Below are 7,343 nucleotides of genomic sequence, written 5' to 3'. Positions count from 1 at the left end.
TCCTTGCCAGCATCTGCAGTCACCTGAACTTTTGATCTTAGTCATTCTGACTGGTGTGAGGTGGAATCTCAAGGTTGTTTTGGTTTGCACTTCCCTGATCACTAAGGATGTTGAACATTATTTCTTCAGCTGCTTCTCAGCCTTTCAATATTCCTCAGCAGAGATTTTTTTTTTTGTTTTGGTCTATATCCCATTTTTTTAAACTAAAATGCCACTGACTTCTTTAATTGGTTAAGAGCACAAAATGTAACAGGCAGTTCTACTTTAAACAAATTAAAAAAGCTATTTTGTATTATTTTAAAAAATAATTCTCCCCAAATCATATATATACACCACAAAAATTCTGTGTAAAGGAAAGATGTCATACTTAAGAAATTCTATCCTGAATTTAAGGAAATAGTTGCTGATGCAGGGTCAACACAAAGTCAGAACAAGTTAACAGTACCCACTCTTCAAGATGGGTCCTAGCTCTATAGACCAGGTCAGCCTCAAACTCAGTCCTTCCTCCACCTTCTGAGTGCTGGAATTATAGGTGAACATTACCTCACCCCAGCAAGGTTAGTAGTTCTTAAGAACTGGGCAATCAAACATTGCATGGCACAAAGCTATACTGTATAAAGTACTGTTAAGCACAAAGGAAATAGTATGCTTAGCTTTTACAAAAGTGCTTCTTAAGGAAAACAGAAAACCATTCAGCAGATCAAGGATGCTTCTTTAACATTTCTTACTTGACCAAGCTTAAGTATCCTGTCTTTTTCCCATATCCTCCAGTAATTCATAACAACTAGCAGAAGGAGAACTTTTAGAATTCACTATTTTTCTTTCTGTGATGAGACTGTCATGGAGCCTGGATATTTCAGATTCATATGCATCTATGGTCAATGTCCCGCTGTGGTAAAACTACTTAGCAATGGACTTGGTGAACTTGGCTTCCAGCTGCTGCATTGTCCTCCCACTGATGGAGGTCAACTTCAGGGTGTATTTGTCATTGAACCTTTTGAGGCTGGATGGCAGCTGCCAAAGATCATCAGGATCCCTTCCTCTAGGGTCTCTTCTGTGGACCACTAGGAAGATGCTCTTCTCTTTATCTGAGGGATGAATGGTCAGCCCATCATCAAGAAATAGGACTATGACACGCAATGCCAAAACTGGCTCGGACTCTGGAAAGGATGCATGTAATCCCAGATCAAAGCCAGTATGGCAAAGAAGCAGGGGATGGTAGAGATGGTAAGGCGACCTTCAATAGGATCAAAGTTCTCCACGTACTTGTACTTTTGCAGGAATACCCTTTTGGCAGAATCATCCAGAGAGTTTTTCACAGCTGATCCATCTCACTTTTTTACATCCCAATTAATACAGGGATCATTATCAATTATTCACTTACCCAACAAACCACTGAGACTGCTGACTGTCCCTCAGCTGGGACACCGCCAGGCCCACTACTGCCTCTGCCACCACTGTTTCACCCATCCCGAGACACCACCTCTTCCATGTTGTCTCCTGTACCACATTTTTAATAGGGTTACTTCGTTCTCTGGAGTCTAAGTTCTTGAGTTCCTTATAAATATTGGGTATCAGCCCTCTATTTGATGTAGGATTGTTTTTTTCCCCAATCTGATCGTTGCCATTTTGTCCTATTGACAGTGTTCTTTGCCTTACAGAAGCCTTTCAATTTGATGAGGTCCCATTTGTCGACTGTTGTTCTTAAAGCATAAGCTGTTGGTGTTCTGTTCAGGAAATTTTCCCTTGTGCTCAAGTGTTCGAATTTTTCTACACTTTCTCTTCTATTAGTATCAGTGCAGCTGGTTTTATGTGGAGGTCCTTGATCCACTTGGACTTGAACTTGTACAAGGAAGAATGTATCAATTTGCATTCTGCTTCATGCCAGTTGAACCAGCACCATTTGTTGAAAATGCTTTTTCCCCCCCTACTGTATGGATTTAGCTCCTTTGTCAAAGATCAAGTGACAATAGTTGTGTAAGTTCATTTCTGGGTCTTCAATTCATTCCATTGATCTTCCTGCCTGTCTCTGTGCCAATACCATACAGTTTGTATTACTATTGCTCTGGCATACAGCTTAAGGTCAGGGATGGTGATTTCCTCAGAAGTTCTTTTACTGTTGAGAAGAATTTCTCATTATCCTGTGTTTTTTGTTATTCCAAATGAATTTGCAATATACTCTTTCTTAACCCTGTGAAGAACTGAGTTGGAATTTTAATGGGGAATGTGTTGAGTCTGTACATTGCTTTTGGCAAGTTGGCCATTTTTACACACTATTATTGTGTGGGGTGCAATGTGTGCTTTGAACTTTAGTAAAATGAATGTGAGTACCCCTGCATTTGGAGCATAGATGTTCAGAATTGAGAGTTCATCTCGGTCAGTTTTTCTTTTAATGAGTATGAAGTGTCCTTCCTTATCTTTTTTGATAACTTTTGATTGAAAGTCAATTTTATTTGATAATAGAATAGCTACACCAGGTTGTTTCTTGGGATCATTTTTTTGGAATTATTTTTTCTTTTTTTACTCTTTTACTCTGAGATAGTGTTTGTCTTTATGCAACAAAGTGCTCAGTCGTGTTTATGTATTCAATCAGATAATCAGCATCTTTTAATTGAGGAAATTAGTCCATTGATGTTAAGAGATATTAAGGAAAAGTGATTGTTGCTTCCTGTTATTTTTCTTCTTAAACGTGGAATTAGTTTTGTGTGGCTACTCTCTTTTGGGTTTGTTTCAAGGAGATTATTATTATTTTTTTTTTTTTTTGCTTTTTCTAGGATGTAGTTTCCCTCCATGTGTTTGAGTTTTCTATATATTATCCTTGTACTGCTAAATTTGTATAAAGATATTATGTAAATTTGGTTTTGTCATGGAATATCTTGGTTTCTCTATCTATGGTAATTGAGAGTTTTGCTAGGTATAGTAGTGTAGGCTGGCATTTGTGTTCTCTTAGGGTCTGTATGACATCTGTCCAGGATCTTCTGGCTTTCATAGTCTCTGGTGAGAAGTCTGGTGTAATTCTGATAGGTCTGCCTTTATATGTTGCTTGACCTTTTTCCCTTACTGCTTTTAATATTCTTTGTTTTGTCTGTTTGGTGTTTTGATTATTATGTGAAGGAAGGAATTTTTTCCTGGTCCAGTTTATTTTGAATTTTATATACATCTTTTATATTCATAGTCATCTTTTTCTTTAGGTTAAAAAATTTTTCTATAATTTTGTTAAGATATTTACTGGCTACTTTAGTTGGGAATCTTGTGTCTCTTTTATACTGTTATCCCTAGGTTTGATCTTCTATTTGTGTCCTGGATTTCCTGGATGTTTTGGGTTTGGAGATTTTGCATTGTCCTGGACAGTTGTGTCAATGTTTTCTATCTGCACCTGAGATTGTCTTCTATCTCTTGTATTCTGTTGGTTATGCATCTATGACTCCTCATCTCTTCCCTAGGTTTCCTATCTTCAGGGTTGTCTCCCTTTGTGATTTCTTTATTGTTTCTATTTTCATTTTTTGATCCTGGATAGTTTTTTTTCAATTCCTTCACCTGTTTGGTTGTGTTTTCCTGTAATTCTTTAAGGCTATTTTTGTGTTTCCTCTTTAAGGGCTTCTACCTGTTTACTTGTGTTCTTCTGTATTTCTGTAAGGGAGTTATTTATGTCTTTCCTAAAGTCCTCTATCATCATTAGATGTTATTTTATTTATTTTTTATTAACTTGAGTATTTCTTATATACATTTCGAGTGTGATTCCCTTTCCCGATTTCCGGGCAAACATCCTCCTGCCCCTCCCCCTTCTTACCGGTGTTCCCCTCCCCACCTTCCCCCCATTGCCGCACTCCCCCCAAAAATCTATTTCACTGGGGGTTCAGTCTTAGCAGGACCCAGGGCTTCCCCTTCCACTGGTGCTCTTACTAGGATATTCATTGCTACCTATGAGGTCAGAGTCCAGGGTCAGTCCATGTATAGTCTTTAGGTAGTGGCTTAGTCCCTGGAAGCTCTGGTTGCCTGGTATTGTTGTACATATGGGGTCTCGAGCCCCTTCAAGCTCTTCCAGTTCTTTCTCTGATTCCTTCAACGGGGGTTCTATTCTCAATTCAGTGGTTTGCTGCTGGCATTTGCCTCTGTGTTTGCTGTATTCTGGCTGTGTCTCTCAGGAGCGATCTACATCCGGCTCCTGTCGGCCTGCAGTTCTTTGCTTCATCCATCTTGTCTAATTGGATGGCTGTATATGTATGGGCCACATGTGGGGCAGGCTCTGAATGGGTGTTCCTTCTGTGACTGTTTTAATATTTGCCTTTCTCTTCCCTGCCAAGGGTATTCTTGTTCCCCTTTTAAAGAAGGAGTGAAGCATTCACATTTTGATCATCCATCTTGAGTTTCATTTGTTCTAGGCATCTAGGGTAATTCAAGCATTTGGGCTAATAGCCACTTATCAATGAGTGCATACCATGTGTGTTTTTCTGTGATTGGGTTACCTCACTCAGGATGATATTTTCCAGTTCCAACCATTGGCCTACGAATTCCATAAAGTCATTGTTTTTGATAGCTGAGTAATATTCTATTGTGTAGATGTACCACATTTTCTGTATCATTTCCTCTGTTGAAGGGCATCTGGGTTCTTTCCAGGTTCTGGCTATTATAAATAAAGCTGCGATGAACATAGTGGAGCATGTGTCTTTTTTATATGTTAGGGCATGTTTTGGGTATATACCCAAGAGATATATAGCTGGATCCTCAGGCAGTTCAATGTCCAATTTTCTGAGGAACTTCCAGACTGATTTCCAGAATGGTTGTACCAGTCTGCAATCCCACCAACAATGGAGGAGTGTTCCTCTTTCTCCGCATCCTCGCCAGTATCTGATGTCACCTGAGTTTTTGATCTTGGCCATTCTCACTGGTGTGAAGTGATATCTCAGGGTTGTTTTGATTTGCATTTCCCTTATGACTAAAGATGTTGAACATTTCTTTAGGGGTTTCTCAGCCATTCGACATCCCTCAGCTGTGAATTCTTTGTTTACCTCTGAACCCCATTTTTTAATAGGGTTATTTGTCTCCCTGCGGTCTAACTTCTTGAGTTCTTTGTATATTTTGGATATAAGGCCTCTATCTGTTGTAGGATTGGTAAAGATCTTTTCCCAATCTGTTGGTTGCCGTTTTGTCCTAACCACAGTGTCCTTTGCCTTACAGAAACTTTGTAGTTTTATGAGATCCCATTTGTCAATTCTTGATCTTAGAGCATAAGCCATTGGTGTTTTGTTCAGGAAATTTTTTCCAGTGCCCATGTGTTCCAGATGCTTCCCTAGTTTTTCTTCTATTAGTTTGAGTGTATCTGGTTTGATGTGGAGGTCCTTGATCCACTTGGACTTAAGCTTTGTACAGGGTGATAAGCATGGATCGATCTGCATTCTTCTACATGTTGACCTCCAGTTGAACCAGCACCATTTGCTGAAAATGCTATCTTTTTTCCATTGGATGGTTTTGGCTCCTTTGTCAAAAATCAAGTGACCATAGGTGTGTGAGTTCATTTCTGGGTCTTCAATTCTATTCCATTGGTCTATCTATCTGTCTCTGTACCAATACCATGCAGTTTTTATCACTATTGCTCTGTAATACTGCTTGAGTTCAGGGATAGTGATTCCCCCTGAAGTCCTTTTATTGTTGAGGATAGTTTTAGCTATCCTGGGTTTTTTGTTATTGCAGATGAATTTGCAAATTGTTCTGTCTAACTCTTTGAAGAATTGGATTGGTATTTTGATGGGGATTGCATTGAATCTGTAGATCTCTTTTGGTAAAATGGCCATTTTTACTATATTAATCCTGCCAATCCATGAGCATGGGAGATCTTTCCATCTTCTGAGGTCTTCTTCAATTTCTTTCTTCAGAGTCTTGAAGTTCTTATTGTACAGATCTTTTACTTTCTTGGTTAAAGTCACACCGAGGTACTTTATATTATTTGGGTCTATTATGAAGGGTGTCGTTTCCCTAATTTCTTTCTCGGCTTGTTTCTCTTTTGTGTAGAGGAAGGCTACTGATTTATTTGAGTTAATTTTATACCCAGCCACTTTGCTGAAGTTGTTTATCAGCTTTAGTAGTTCTCTGGTAGAACTTTTGGGATCACTTAAATATACTATCATATCATCTGCAAATACTGATATTTTGACTTCTTCTTTTCCGATCTGTATCCCCTTGACCTCCTTTTGTTATCTGATTGCTCTGGCTAGAACTTCAAGAACTATATTGAATAAGTAAGGAGAGAGTGGGCAGCCTTGTCTAGTCCCTGATTTTAGTGGGATTGCTTCAAGTTTCTCTCCATTTAGTTTAATGTTAGCAACTGGTTTGCTGTATATGGCTTTTACTATGTTTAGCTATGGGCCTTGAATTCCTATTCTTTCCAGGACTTTTATCATGAAGAGGTGTTGAATTTTGTCCAATGCTTTCTCAGCATCTAATGAAATGATCATGTGGTTTTGTTCTTTTCTAGTGTGATGGGATATACAGGACTTGCTGTAGTGGGAGAACTGTGTTCTGATGATGTCAAGTAGCCTTGGTTTCTGTTGTTTATGTTCTTGAGCTTGCCTCTCACCATCTGGTTATCTCTAGTTCCTGCCCTTGCTGTCTCTGACTGGAGCCCATGACTCCTGTGATCCTCGTTGTGTCAAAACTCCTCCGAGTCCAGCTGTCTCTGTGATCCTGTTATTCTAGGATCCTGTGATTCTGAGTTCCTGGTTGTGTCAGAGCTCCTGGGAGTCAAGCTGCCTCTGGGATTCTGAAATCCTGGTGTGACCAAGCTCCTGAGATCCTGTGGTCCTGGGTGTGTTACATCACCTGGGAACAGGTATTCCTCTGGGTGTTGTGGGAATGGGTACGAAGGCAGCCCTGAAGGTCTGCTCAGAGTGCAGGTTTAGACTCCAGAAAACTCTTAAATGTGCATTTCTTTTAAAAAAAGTTGTAAGATAAAAAAAAACATTCAAAACTCAGTATCTTTCCTATATACCAATAATGAACTTGCCGAGAAAAATATGGGAATATATACCAATAAAATTTTCTTAATGATTAGAATCTATCTATATACATAACCAAGGAGGTAAAATATTCTACAATATAATCTTTAAACACTGAAAATAGAAACCAGATGAATATACCACATGAGGGAAAGACCTTACATGATTATAAACTGACATGATAAAAATGATTGTATCATTGAAAGTGACATGCAAGTTTGATACCGTTTCCACTAATTTTCCAAAGATATTCTTCTATTGTTCTTTACAGAAGTAAAACAAATAACAAAACCACAATAAAACAAACAAACAAAAAGTTTCAATAAAGCTGAAATTATGCTTCATAGCCAA

General features: G+C 38.7%; 1 pseudogene; it reads right to left on the bottom strand.

The window, feature by feature from the left end:
• Nucleotides 1-738: 738 nt before the first annotated feature.
• Nucleotides 739-1,492, bottom strand: Spcs2-ps1 (signal peptidase complex subunit 2, pseudogene 1; annotated as a pseudogene).
• Between the last annotated feature and the right edge of the window lie 5,851 nt (nucleotides 1,493-7,343).

This window comes from Rattus norvegicus, chromosome 5, assembly GCF_036323735.1.
Source record: "Rattus norvegicus strain BN/NHsdMcwi chromosome 5, GRCr8, whole genome shotgun sequence".
Taxonomy (NCBI): Eukaryota; Metazoa; Chordata; class Mammalia; order Rodentia; family Muridae; genus Rattus; species Rattus norvegicus.
Note: the sequence above shows the minus strand (reverse complement) of the source record. Positions and strands in the feature narration are given on the sequence as shown.